Source organism: Triticum dicoccoides, chromosome 1B (assembly GCF_002162155.2).
Source record: "Triticum dicoccoides isolate Atlit2015 ecotype Zavitan chromosome 1B, WEW_v2.0, whole genome shotgun sequence".
Lineage (NCBI taxonomy): Eukaryota > Viridiplantae > Streptophyta > Magnoliopsida > Poales > Poaceae > Triticum > Triticum dicoccoides.
Genome location: NC_041381.1, coordinates 561,817,466 through 561,831,021, shown reverse-complemented (window position 1 = coordinate 561,831,021; position 13,556 = coordinate 561,817,466).

Here is a 13,556-nt window from a genome sequence, read left to right as displayed (position 1 = left end):
CAGCAGCCCGACGGTGTGGTGGTGGATGCAGCAGGGATCCCGGCAGGGCTTCGCCAAGCGTCTGCGAGAGGGAGAGGTGTAGCAAGGGGGAAGGGAGGCGCCAAGAGCATGGGTGCGGCTGCCCTCCCTCCCCCCTCTTTATATAGGGCCCCTAGGGGGCGCCGGCCCTAGGAGATGGGATCTCCTAGGAGGGGCGGCGGCCAAGGGGGTGGCTTGCCCCCCAAGGCAAGTGGAGGCGCCGCCCACCCCTAGGGTTTCCAACCCTAGGCGCAGGGGGCCCCAAGGGGGCACACCAGCCCACCAGGGGCTGGTTCCCCTCCCACTTCAGCCCATGGGGCCCTCCGGGATAGGTGGCCCCACCTAGTGGACCCCCGGGACCCTTCCGGTGGTCCCGGTACAATACCGGTGACCCCCAAAACTTTCCCGATGGCCGAAACCTTACTTCCTATATATAATTCTTTACCTCCGGTCCATTCCGGAACTCCTCGTGACATCCGGGATCTCATCTGGGACTCCGAACAACTTTTGGTATACTGCATACTCATATCTCTACAACCCTAGCGTCACTGAACCTTAAGTGTGTAGGCCCTACGGGTTCGGGAGACATGCAGACATGACCGAGACGCCTCTCCGGTCAATAACCAACAGCGGGATCTGGATACCCATGTTGGCTCCCACATGCTCCTCGATGATCTCATCCGATGAACCACGATGTCGAGGATTTAAGCAACCCCGTATACAATACCCTTTGTCAATCGGTACGTTACTTGCCCGAGTTTCGATCGTCGGTATCCCAATACCTCGTTTAATCTCGTTACCGGCAAGTCACTTTACTCGTACCGTAATGCATGATCCCGTGACCAGACACTTGGTCACATTGAGCTCATTATGATGATGCATTACCGAGTGGGCCCAGAGATACCTCTCCGTCATACGGAGTGACAAATCCCAGTCTCGATTCGTGCCAACCCAACAGACACTTTCAGAGATACCTGTAGTGCACCTTTATAGTCACTCAGTTACGTTGTGACGTTTGGCACACCCAAAGCACTCCTACGGTATCCGGGAGTTGCACAATCTCATGGTCTAAGGAAATGATACTTGACATTTGGAAAAGCTCTAGCTAAACGAACTACATGATCTTTGAGCTATGCTTAGGATTGGGTCTTGTCCATCACATCATTCTCCTAATGATGTGATCCCGTTATCAATGACATCCAATGCCCATAGTCAGGAAACCATGACTATCTGTTGATCAACGAGCTAGTCAACTAGAGGCTCACTAGGGACACATTGTGGTCTATGTATTCACACATGTATTACGATTTCTGGATAACACAATTATAGCATGAATAATAGACTATTATCATGAACAAAGAAATATAATAATAACCATTTTATTATTGCCTCTAGGGCATATTTCCAACAGTCTCCCACTTGCACTAGAGTCAATCATCTAGTTAAATTGTGATGAATCGAACACCCATGGAATTTTGGTGTTGATCATGTTTTGCCCTAGGGAGAGGTTTAGTCAACGGATCAGCTACATTCAGGTTCGTGTGTACTTTACAAATATCTATGTCTCCATCTTGAACATTTTCACGAATGGAGTTGAAGCGACGCTTGATGTGCCTGGTTTTCTTGTGAAACCTGGGCTCCTTGGCAAGTGCAATAGCTCCAGTGTTGTCACAGAAGAGTTTGATCGGCCCCGACACATTGGGTATGACTCCTAGGTCGGTGATGAACTCCTTCACCCAGATTGCTTCATGCGCTGCCTCCGAGTCTGCCATGTACTCTGCTTCACATGTCGATCCCACCACGATGCTTTGCTTGCAACTGCACCAGCTTACTGCCCCACCATTCAAAATATACACGTATCCGGTTTGTGACTTAGAATCATCCAGATCTGTGTCGAAGCTAGCGTCAATGTAACCCTTTACGACAAGCTCTTCGTCACCTCCATAAATGAGAAACATATCCTTAGTCCTTTTCAGGTACTTTAGGATGTTCTTGACCGTTGTCCAGTGTTCCTTGCCGGGATTACTTTGGTACCTTCCTACCAAACTTACGGCAAGGTTTACATCAGGTCTGGTACACAGCATGGCATACATAATAGACCCTATGGCTGAGGCATAGGGGATGACACTCATCTCTTCTTTATCTTCTGCCGTGGTCGGGCATTGAGCCGAGCTCAATCTCACACCTTGCAATACAGGAAAGAACACTTTCTTGGACTGATCCATATTGAACTTCTTCAATATCTTATCAAGGTATGTGCTTTGTGAAAGACCTATGAGGCGTCTCGATCTATCCCTATAGATTTTGATGCCTAATATGTAAGCAGCTTCTCCAAGGTCCTTCATTGAAAAACACTTATTCAAGTAGGCCTTAATGTTGTCCAAGAGTTCTATATCATTTCCCATCAAAAGTATGTCATCTACATATAATATGAGAAATGCTACAGCAGTCCCACTCACTTTCTTGTAAACGCAGGCTTCTCCATAAGTCTGCATAAACCCAAACGCTTTGATCATCTCATCAAAGCGAATGTTCCAACTCCGAGATGCTTGCACCAGCCCATAAATGGACCGTTGGAGCTTGCATACCTTGTTAGCATTCTCAGGGTCGACAAAACCTTCTGGCTGCATCATATACAGTTCTTCCTTAAGATGACCATTAAGGAATGCCGTTTTGACGTCCATTTGCCATATCTCATAATCATAGTATGCGGCAATTGCTAACATGATTCGGACGGACTTTAGCTTCGCTACGGGAGAGAAAGTCTCATCGTAGTCAACCCCTTGAACTTGCCGATAACCCTTAGCGACAAGTCGAGCTTTATAGATGGTAACATTACCATCCGCGTCCGTCTTCTTCTTAAAGATCCATTTGTTTTCTATCGCTCGCCGATCATCGGGCAAGTCTGTCAAAGTCCATACTTCGTTTTCATACATGGATCCTATCTCGGATTGCATGGCTTCAAGCCATTTGTTGGAATCTGGGCCCACCATCGCTTCTTCATAGTTCGAAGGTTCACCGTTGTCTAACAACATGATTTCCAGGACAGGATTGCCATACCACTCTGGTGTGGAACATGTCCTTGTGGACCTACGAAGTTCAGTAGTAACTTGATCCGAAGTACCTTGATCATCATCATTAACTTCCTCTTCAGTTGGTGTTGGCACCATAGGAACATCTTCCTGAGCTGCGCTGCTCACCGGTTCAAGAGGTAGTACTTCATCAAGTTCCACTTTCCTCCCACTTACTTCTCTCGAGAGAAACTCTTTCTCCAGAAAGGACCCGTTCTTGGCAACAAAGATCTTGCCCTCGGATCTGAGGTAGAAGGTATACCCAATGGTTTCCTTAGGGTATCCTATGAAGACGCATTTTTCTGACTTGGGTTCGAGCTTTTCAGGTTGAAGTTTCTTGACATAAGCATCGCATCCCCAAACTTTTAGAAACGACAGCTTAGGTTTCTTCCCAAACCATAATTCATACGGTGTCGTCTCAACGGATTTAGACGGTGCCCTATTTACAGTGAATGTAGTTGTCTCTAGAGCGTATCCCCAAAAAGATAGCGGTAAATTTGTAAGAGACATCATAGATCGCACCATATCCAATAAAGTGCGATTACGACGTTCGGACACACCGTTACGCTGAGGTGTTCCAGGCGGCGTGAGTTGTGAAACGATTCCACATTTCCTTAAGTGCGTACCAAATTCATGACTTAAATATTCTCCTCCACGATCTGATCGTAGGAACTTTATCTTTCGGTCACGTTGATTCTCTACCTCATTCTGAAATTCCTTGAACTTTTCAAAGGTCTCAGACTTGTGTTTCATCAAGTAGACATACCCATATCTACTCAAGTCATAAGTGAGAGTGAGAACATAACGATATCCTTCGCGAGCCTCAACGCTCATTGGACCGCACACATCAGTATGTATGATTTCCAATAAGTTGGTTGCTCGCTCCATTGTTCCGGAGAACGGAGTCTTGGTCATTTTGCCCATGAGGCATGGTTCGCATGTGTCAAATGATTCATAATCGAGAGACTCTAAAGGTCCATCAGCATGGAGCTTCTTCATGCGCTTGACACCAATGTGACCAAGGCGGCAGTGCCACAAGTATGTGGGACTATCGTTATCAACTTTACATCTTTTGGTATTCACACTATGAATATGTGTAACATCACGTTCGAGATTCATTAAGAATAAACCATTGACCATCGGGGCATGACCATAAAACATATCTCTCATATAAATAGAACAACCATTATTCTCGGATTTAAATGAGTAGCCATCTCGTATTAAACGAGATCCAGATACAATGTTCAAGCTCAAACTTGGCACTAAATAACAATTATTGAGGTTTAAAACTAATCCCGTAGGTAAATGTAGAGGTAGCGTGCCGACGGCGATCACATCGACCTTGGAACCATTCCCGACGCGCATCGTCACCTCGTCCTTCGCCAGTCTTCGTTTATTCCGTAGTTCCTGCTTTGAGTTACAAATATGAGCAACCGCACCGGTATCAAATACCCAGGAGCTACTACGAGTACTAGTAAGGTACACATCAATTACATGTATATCACATATACCTTTAGTGTTGCCGACCTTCTTGTCCGCTAAGTACTTGGGGCAGTTCCATCCCCTGCATATTGAAGTTCATCACAAAGCTCTTGTAGCTCGGTGGAAGCGACTGGAGGATTCTGTCAATAACCGCGTCATCCGGGAGATTAACTCCCAGCTGAGTCAAGCGGTTGTGCAACCCAGACATCTTGAGTATGTGCTCACTGACAGAACTATTTTCCTCCATCTTACAGCTGAAGAACTTGTCGGAGACTTCATATCTCTCAACCCGGGCATGAGCTTGGAAAACCATTTTCAGCTCTTCGAACATCTCATATGCTCCGTGTTGCTCAAAACGCTTTTGGAGCCCCGGTTCTAAGCTGTAAAGCATGCCACACTGAACGAGGGAGTAATCATCAGCACGAGACTGCCAAGCGTTCATAACGTCTTGGTTCTATGGGATGGGTGCTTCACCTAGCGGTGCTTCTAGGACATAATCTTTCTTGGCAGCTATGACGATGATCCTCAGGTTCGGACCCAGTCCGTATAGTTGATGCCATCATCTTTCAGCTTGGTTTTCTCTAGGAACGCGTTGAAGTTGAGGGTAACGTGGCCCATTTGATCTACAAGACATATTGTAAAGATTTTAGACTAAGTTCATGACAATTAAGTTCATGTAATAAAATTATTCAATGAACTCCCACTCAGATTATATGTGACCCCTCTAGTCATCTAAGTGATACATGATCCGAGTAGACTAGGCCGTGTCTGATCATCACGTGAGACGGACTAGTCATCATCGGTGAACATCTCCATGTTGATCGTATCTTCCATACGACTCATGTTCGACCTTTCGGTCTCTTGTGTTCCGAGGCCATGTCTGTACATGCTAGGCTCGTCAAGTTAACCTAAGTGTTTATGCGTGTGTAAATCTGTCTTACACCCGTTGTATGTGAACGTTAGAATCTATCACACCCGATCATCACGTGGTGCTTCGAAACAACGAACTTTCGCAACGGCGCACAGTTAGGGGGAACACTTTCTTGAAATTATTATGAGGGATCATCTTATTTACTACCGCCGTTCTAAGTAAACAAGATGCAAAAATATGATAAACATCACATGCAATCAAATAGTAGTGACATGATATGGCCAATATCATATAGCTCCTTTGATCTCCATCTTCGGGGCTCCATGATCATCTTCGTCACCGGCATGACACCATGATCTCCATCATCATGATCTCCATCATCGTGTCTCCATGGGGTTGCTCGCCAACTATTACTTCTACTACTATGGCTAACAGTTTAGCAATAAAGTAAAGTAATTACATGGCGTTAAATCATTGACACACGGGTCATACAATAATTAAGACAACTCCTATGGCTCCTGCCGGTTGTCATACTCATCGACATGCAAGTCGTGATTCCTATTACAAGAACATGATCTCATACATCACATATATATCATTCATCATTCATCACAACTTTTGGCCATATCACATCACAATCACATGCTGCAAAAACAAGTTAGACGTCCTCTAATTGTTGTTGCATGTTTTACGTGGCTGCAATAGGGTTCTAGCAAGAACGTTTTCTTACCTACGTGAAAGCCATAACGTGATTTTTCAACTTCTATTTACCCTTCATAAGGACCCTTTTCATCGAATCCGCTCCAACTAAAGTGGGAGAGACAGACACCCGCTAGCCACCTTATGCAACTAGTGCATGTCAGTCGGTGGAACCTGTCTCACGTAAGCGTACGTGTAAGGTTGGTCCGGGCCGCTTCATCCCACAATACAGCTGAAGCAAAATAAGACTAGTAGTGGCAAGAAAGTTGACAACATCTACGCCCACAAAAAATTTGTGTTCTACTCGTGCAAAGAGAACTACACATAGACCTAGCTCATGATGCCACTGTTGGGGAACGTTGCAGAAAATAAAAAATTTCCTACGGTTTCACCAAGATCAATCTATGAGTTCATCTAGCAACGAGAGAGAGGAGTGCATCTACATACCCTTGTAGATCGAGTGGAAGCGTTCAAGAGAACGGGGTTGAGGGAGTCGTACTCGTCGTGATCCAAATCACCGGAGATCCTAGCGCCGAACGGACGGCACCTCCGCGTTCAACACACGTACGGTCAGGGAGACGTCTCCTCCTTCTTGATCCAGCAAGGGGAAAGGAGAGGGAGAGGTGTAGCAGGGATGCAGCAGGGATCCCGGCAGGGCTTCGCCAAGCGTCTGCGAGAGGGAGAGGTGTAGCAAGGGGGAAGGGAGGTGCCAAGAGCATGGGTGCGGCTGCCCTCCCTCCACTCCTCTTTATATAGGGCCCTAGGGGGGCGCCGGCCCTAGGAGATGGGATCTCCTAGGGAGGGCGGCGGCCAAGGGGGTGGCTTGCCCCCAATGCAAGTGGAGGCGCCCCCCACCCCTAGTCCAACCCTAGGCGCAGGGGGGGGGCAAGGGGGGCGCACCAGCTCACCAGGGGCTGGTTCCCCTCCCACTTAATCCCATGGGGCCCTCCGGGATAGGTGGCCCCACCCGGTGGACCCCCGGGACCCATCCGGTGGTCCCGGTACAATACCGGTGACCCCCGAAACTTTCCCGATGGCCGAAACCTTACTTCCTATATATAATTCTTTACCTCCGAACCATTTCGGAACTCCTCGTGACGTCCGGGATCTCATCCGGGACTCCGAACAACTTTCGGTTTACTGCATACTCATATCTCTACAACCCTAGCGTCACCGAACCTTAAGTGTGTAGACCCTATGGGTTTGGGAGACATGCAGACATGACCGAGACGCCTCTCCGGTCAATAACCAACAACGGGATCTGGATACCCATGTTGGCTCCCACATGCTCCTCGATGATCTCATCGGATGAACCACGATGTTGAGGATTTAAGCAACCCCGTATACAATTCCCTTTGTCAATCGGTACGTTACTTGCCCGAGTTTCAATCGTCGGTATCCCAATACCTCGTTTAATCTCGTTACTGGCAAGTCACTTTACTCGTACCGTAATGCATGATCCCATGACCAGACACTTGGTCACATTGAGCTCATTATTATGATGCATTACCGAGTGGGCCCAGAGATACCTCTCCGTCATACGGAGTGACAAATCCCAGTCTCGATTCGTGCCAACCCAACAGACACTTTCGGAGATACCCGTAGTGCACCTTTATAGTCACCCAGTTACATTGTGACATTTGGCACACCCAAAGCACTCCTACGGTATCCGGGAGTTGCACAATCTCATGGTCTAAGGAAATGATACTTGATATTTGGAAAAGCTCTAGCTAAACGAACTGCACGATCTTTGAGCTATCCTTAGGATTGGGTCTTGTCCATCACATCATTCTCCTAATGATATGATCCTGTTATCAATGACATCCAATGCCCATAGTCAGGAAACCATGACTATCTGTTGATCAACGAGCTAGTCAACTAGAGGCTCACTAGGGACACGTTGTGGTCTATGTATTCACACGTGTATCACAATTTCCGAATAACACAATGATAGCATGAATAATAGACTATTATCATGAACAAAGAAATATAATAATAACCATTTTATTATTGCCTCTAGGGCATATTTCCAACACTATGAGCTCATTTTCTATTTTTTAAGTATTATATTCTTGCGTCGTACTGTACTCTGTTCATGTAGAACAAGTGCCTAAACCCGAAGAACAACTGTTCTAATTTAAGATTCCATTGTTATCATAGTTCAAAAAACCGCTAGGCGTTAATTGTGTGTTTTGCCACCGCCTTACGCTTTACTGACCAAAGCGCATGCTTATGCGTGGTTATGCACAGATTATGCATAGTTATGCGCAATGCATTTTGCCAACGCCTAGAGCCTAGCGCTTAAGCGCTCGCTTAGGCGCGCCTTTTTTAACTATGATTGCTTTGCTCTTGTATCACTGTATTTACTCATACAAACTTATTTTTAAATTGAAGGATCCAATCGAAACTCCAATGGCACAACAGGTATGTTCACGCATGTTTCTTTAACAGGTTTGCTCTTATCAATAGCTCTGTTGATTTCAATTTCAATTGTGTATACAGTTGACTTTCATATCATGCACATTACTAGCATCACAATAGAGCCAATAGTGTTGTTGTACATGTAGACCCGTGGTACCCATCTGAAATCTTGTTGTGCCGTGTAGTTTCCCACGCTTTGTATTCTTTTACTGCTGCTTTGTCTTGAACTGATATGATTTGAACCGTGTCTCTATTTTGATTTGGCAAGACAATGCAGTGACCCCATAGATATATGTTTGTTTGATGCTTTTATTATGTACTAGTACTTGGCAATAGAAGACTTGGTAGTTTAATCTTGTCCACCTTACTACTGAACTGGTTCACCGAAATGAGTTTCATATACTAGTACATGCTAAACTTGTTATGTGTCTGCTTGTTTCTTCTTTTAGAATGCTGACAGAATATTGGGGAAGAGTGCCTTATTAAGCAATGGTAAAGGAAGTAATGCAGATAAGGTTCGGGATAGTGACACATCCTTGTTGGTCTCCAACAAAGCTGATAAAACAACTAAGGAAGACTATCTTAAAGACAGCAAGACAACCCCAAAGTCCTGTCTTGGTTTAGTGTTCGAGTTACTGGCCACTACCGCTTGCACAAGCTATTCAAACTCACTGTCTGAATTAGTTCAGTTTCGTGAGTCTCAACTACAAGCTGAAAGACATCGATCAGTTGTGCTGCGACAAGAAGCGGAAGGACTGCGGAAGTCCCTGGAGCATTCAGATGCATACTTTCTGGTGCAACAGAAAGTGTTGGAGGATTTTAGCGCCGAACAGGACAAAGCTAATTAGCTTGCTAAGCTTATTGCCAGCATGGTGGATACCCAGGATAAGGTTTCTTGAGCTCTTCTGAAGTTGTTTCAGTTATGCTCTTGTTTTGCTGTCACGTTTATTTGCACTGGTGGCCAATTTTGACGGCCAGTGTATGTAATGTGCTGCTTTGTTCCCTATATTTGCACTGGTGGCAAACTTTGATGCCAAGTGGATGTAATATGTGTAATAGGGGTAATAGGCTAGCGTTAATTGCTTGCTTATTTATTTCCTTATTGTCTTGTTTAGTTGTTTGCTTGTAGTCACTGCAATTCTTTTTCTGTTTTTTTCTAGTGGCCACAATAGCCTATTTTTGGTAACTAGGCCAAAATAATCATGGCAACACACGGACTGTTGTAACCATGGGCCTCCTGCAGGCCGTATGATCCATGGTCCTTCGTCCAGCCGTAGGATCCATTGGCCTTCTATATGGGCCGTAGGATCCGTCGGCCTTCTATACGAGCCTTAGGGTCCATGGGCCTTCTACGGGCCGTAGGGTCCATGGGCCTTCTACGGGTCGTACTATCCATGGGCCTCATACGGGTCGTAGGATCCATGGGCCTTCTATGGCGTGTATCATCATTTCGCCAATCATGGGCCGTACTATTCGTGGACCATAACGGGCCGTTAATAGGCCGTATTTGATAACTCTATGAAAACAGCCCAACGGGTTTTTTTAACATGAAAACGGCCCAATGTATTAACGGTCCGCAAACGGGCCGACTGTAACGACGGGCTGAATTTGGCCCACAAGAAGAAAATGACAGTAACGGACCGTATGTAACCAAATGCTGCAAATGAGTCCAAGAATCAATGGGCCCTGAGAAGGCCGAAAGATAACTTGGGCTGGAAACGGCCCAATGGAATAATGGGCCATTAATGGGTATAAAGTGATTCACTGTTCGTTACGGGCCACTTTCACCATGGGCCGTTAATGGGCCAAGAGTTACAAAGGTCCTCATATGGACCGAAAGAAGTCATGGGCCACACATGGGCCGAAAGTTAAAACAAGCTGAATCATATTGGACGGCCCAGATGACGCTACTGGGCCTAATTCGGATAGGGCGTAACGGGCCCTGGGTTAGCGGGCTTTAAATGGGATATATGCGAACATGCCGTTAACAGGCTTTTGTTGGGCCGGCCCGCCAACTTTTGACCAAGTCAAACGGGCCGGCCTTTTCACAGGAATGGGCCTCTGTTGGGTCGTGCCACGTGTCGCCGTATCATAGGTGCCTTCGGTCCAGTGAGCGGATGACATATGTCCCAACGGTGAGCCGACACGTGTTTCCTCCAGCCAATGATGATTTTACACGTGGAAAATCCCCATTGGTTGGGGCTGTTAACGGGTTATCGGATCCAAAACCCGACCTGATAGCTTAACAGCATTCCGTTACGGTGGATACCATGTGTCGGTCACCCTTGACGAAAGTACTTCTATGACGCACATTTTATCGTCATGGCAGTGGACACTTCCGTGATGATAATTTTGGTAATGTCATGGAACACTTCTACACAACACAGGTATGACTATCTTGATTCTGTAATAAATTTGTCATGGATGTACATGCATGACAAAAAACGCGACCTACTGTGACAAACACGTATCGTCACGGAAGTGTATTTTTTTGTAGTGTAAGTGAAGCACATGAAGCATTCTATAAAGCCATACTCAAAAGATATAAGTGAAGTGCAATGAGCATTCTATAAATCAACCATGGACTATCTCATACCAGCATGGTGCATAAAATAAAAGTGAAAACTAAATGCAAAAGACGCTCCAAGATTTGCACATATCACATGAACGAAACAAAGACGAAAACATACCGATACTTGTTGAAGAAAGACGGGATGCCTTCCGGGGCATCCCCAAGCTTAGACACTTGAGTCTCCTTGAATATTTACTTGTGGTGCCTTGGGCATCCCCAAACTTGAACTCTTGCCTCTCCTTCTTCTCCTCATACCGAGACCTCCTCGATCTTTGATCACTTCATCCACACAAAACTCAACAGAAAGCTCGTTAAGATCCGTTAGTATAATAAAGCAAATCACTACTCTAAGTATTGTTGCAAACCAATTCATATTTTTTTTGCATTGTAGCTACTGTAATATAACTTTTCCATGGCTCATACCACCGATAGAATCGATAGTTTCATCAAAACAAGCAAAACAATGCATCAAAAATAGAATCTGTCTTAAACAGGACAATATGTAGTAGTCTGAACATTCACCATACTTCTGGTACTCCAAAAATTCTGAAAAACAAATTACAAAATAAACAATTTGTATAGTAAGACTGTGTAAAAAGTTTCATAACCTTTTGTCATTCTAGTAAAAAATGTAAAATCACGCGCTACAGCCAAAGTTTCTGTTTTTGCACTGCACAAACCAACAAGCAATCTACCCATCCTAAAGGCTAATCTTGGCACATTATTTTTATAATACAATGGAATTATACAAGGGGATTATTATTTTTGTGAGACTATTCATGAAAAATTCTACATTGTTTCCATGAGCATGAACACAAGTGTTCAAGGTCGACCCTCACTTCTCCAATGCATAACTTCCAATCGCTTCTCTTTTGTCGAAAAGTTTTAAGTTCCCCTCTATATTTTGTTGTTTTTAAACTTTATAAAAGGACTCAACAGAATAAAATGACTCTCTAAAACTTCTGGGTTGTCTCCTTGGCAGCGCTTTCTTTAAAGCCATTAAGCTAGGCATAAAGTGCTCAAGTAATGGATCCACCCGGATCCCAAGGTATATCAAAGCCAATTTTAATTAACAATGATTTGGCATTTAGTAGTGATCACAAAGCAACATATATCATGCAATGACAAAGTCTAACACTCTTCCTATGCATCAGCATGTCATACAAGAACAATTCATGCACATCAAGTAAAGGCCAATACATAGCATAAGTAGTTTCTTGCATTTTTTTCGTGTTGGAAACATAGGGAGGTGGAGATGTATTTCCTCTCTCATAATAATTACAAGTAGGAGCATCAAGCACATGCATATTATATTCATCAAAATCATCATGTGCAACGATAAAAGGCAACCCATCAATATAATCCTTAATAAGAACAAACTTCTCCGATATAGTGTAGTTTGGAGAATTCAAAAGGATAATAGGACTATCATGTGTGGGTGCAATAGCAACAATTTCATTCTTGACATAAGGAACTATAGAAAGTTCATATCCATAAGCATAATTCATATTGGCATCATGGCCACAAGCATAGCAAGCATCATCAAAAAGGGATATTTCAAAAGAATCAACGGGATCATAGCAATTATCATAGCATTCATCCTTCGGTAAGAACGAAGGGACATTAAACAATGTATGAGTTTAAGAGTTACTCTCATTAGAAGGTGGGCACGGGTGATCAATCCGCTCTTCCTCCTTTTGTTCTTCGCTCTCCTCATCATCTTTTTCATCCAATGAGCTCACAGTTTCATCAATTCCTTCTTCCATAGACTCCTACAAAATATTAGTCTCTTCTTGGACAGTGGAGACTATCTCGATAAATGCATTAATATCGGAATTGTATTTGTAGTTATCATAGCAATATTTAAGGATGGCAAATTTTTAGGTCTATAAACATCATATCAAAAGCTTCAAACTTTAAAAACAATGATTCAATTTCATAAGCACCCTTAAAAGCAACAAATTCTTCTATTCATTCCACATCATAATAATCATATATAGCATTGGCATAAGAAGCCAGGGTTTCATTATCATTAAATTCGCATGAAAAGGGAAGATGTGGAGCGTTCATCCTAGAGCAACAAGTATAATTATTTCTCAAGCATAGCTCCGGAGCATACCAATGCAACATATAAATTTGATCCCATAACAATTTCCCTTTATGTGTCAAGCGATAATCCCTAAAGTATTCACGTTGATCCAACGTTACTCCCATTATCAAGTTGAATGGGGTTTTCTCAGGATTATCAAAGTAGTGCATAATATTTTTCACATAACGAGCACCGAGGGTTTTAGGAGGTTCCCCATCTCCATGATTATCAAGTACAACTAATTTTTTTGGTGTTTCGTGTTCCATATCCATAACTAAAGATAGAGAACAACTTAGAATAGGAAATAAAAACTACTTAGTGATAAAGCAAACA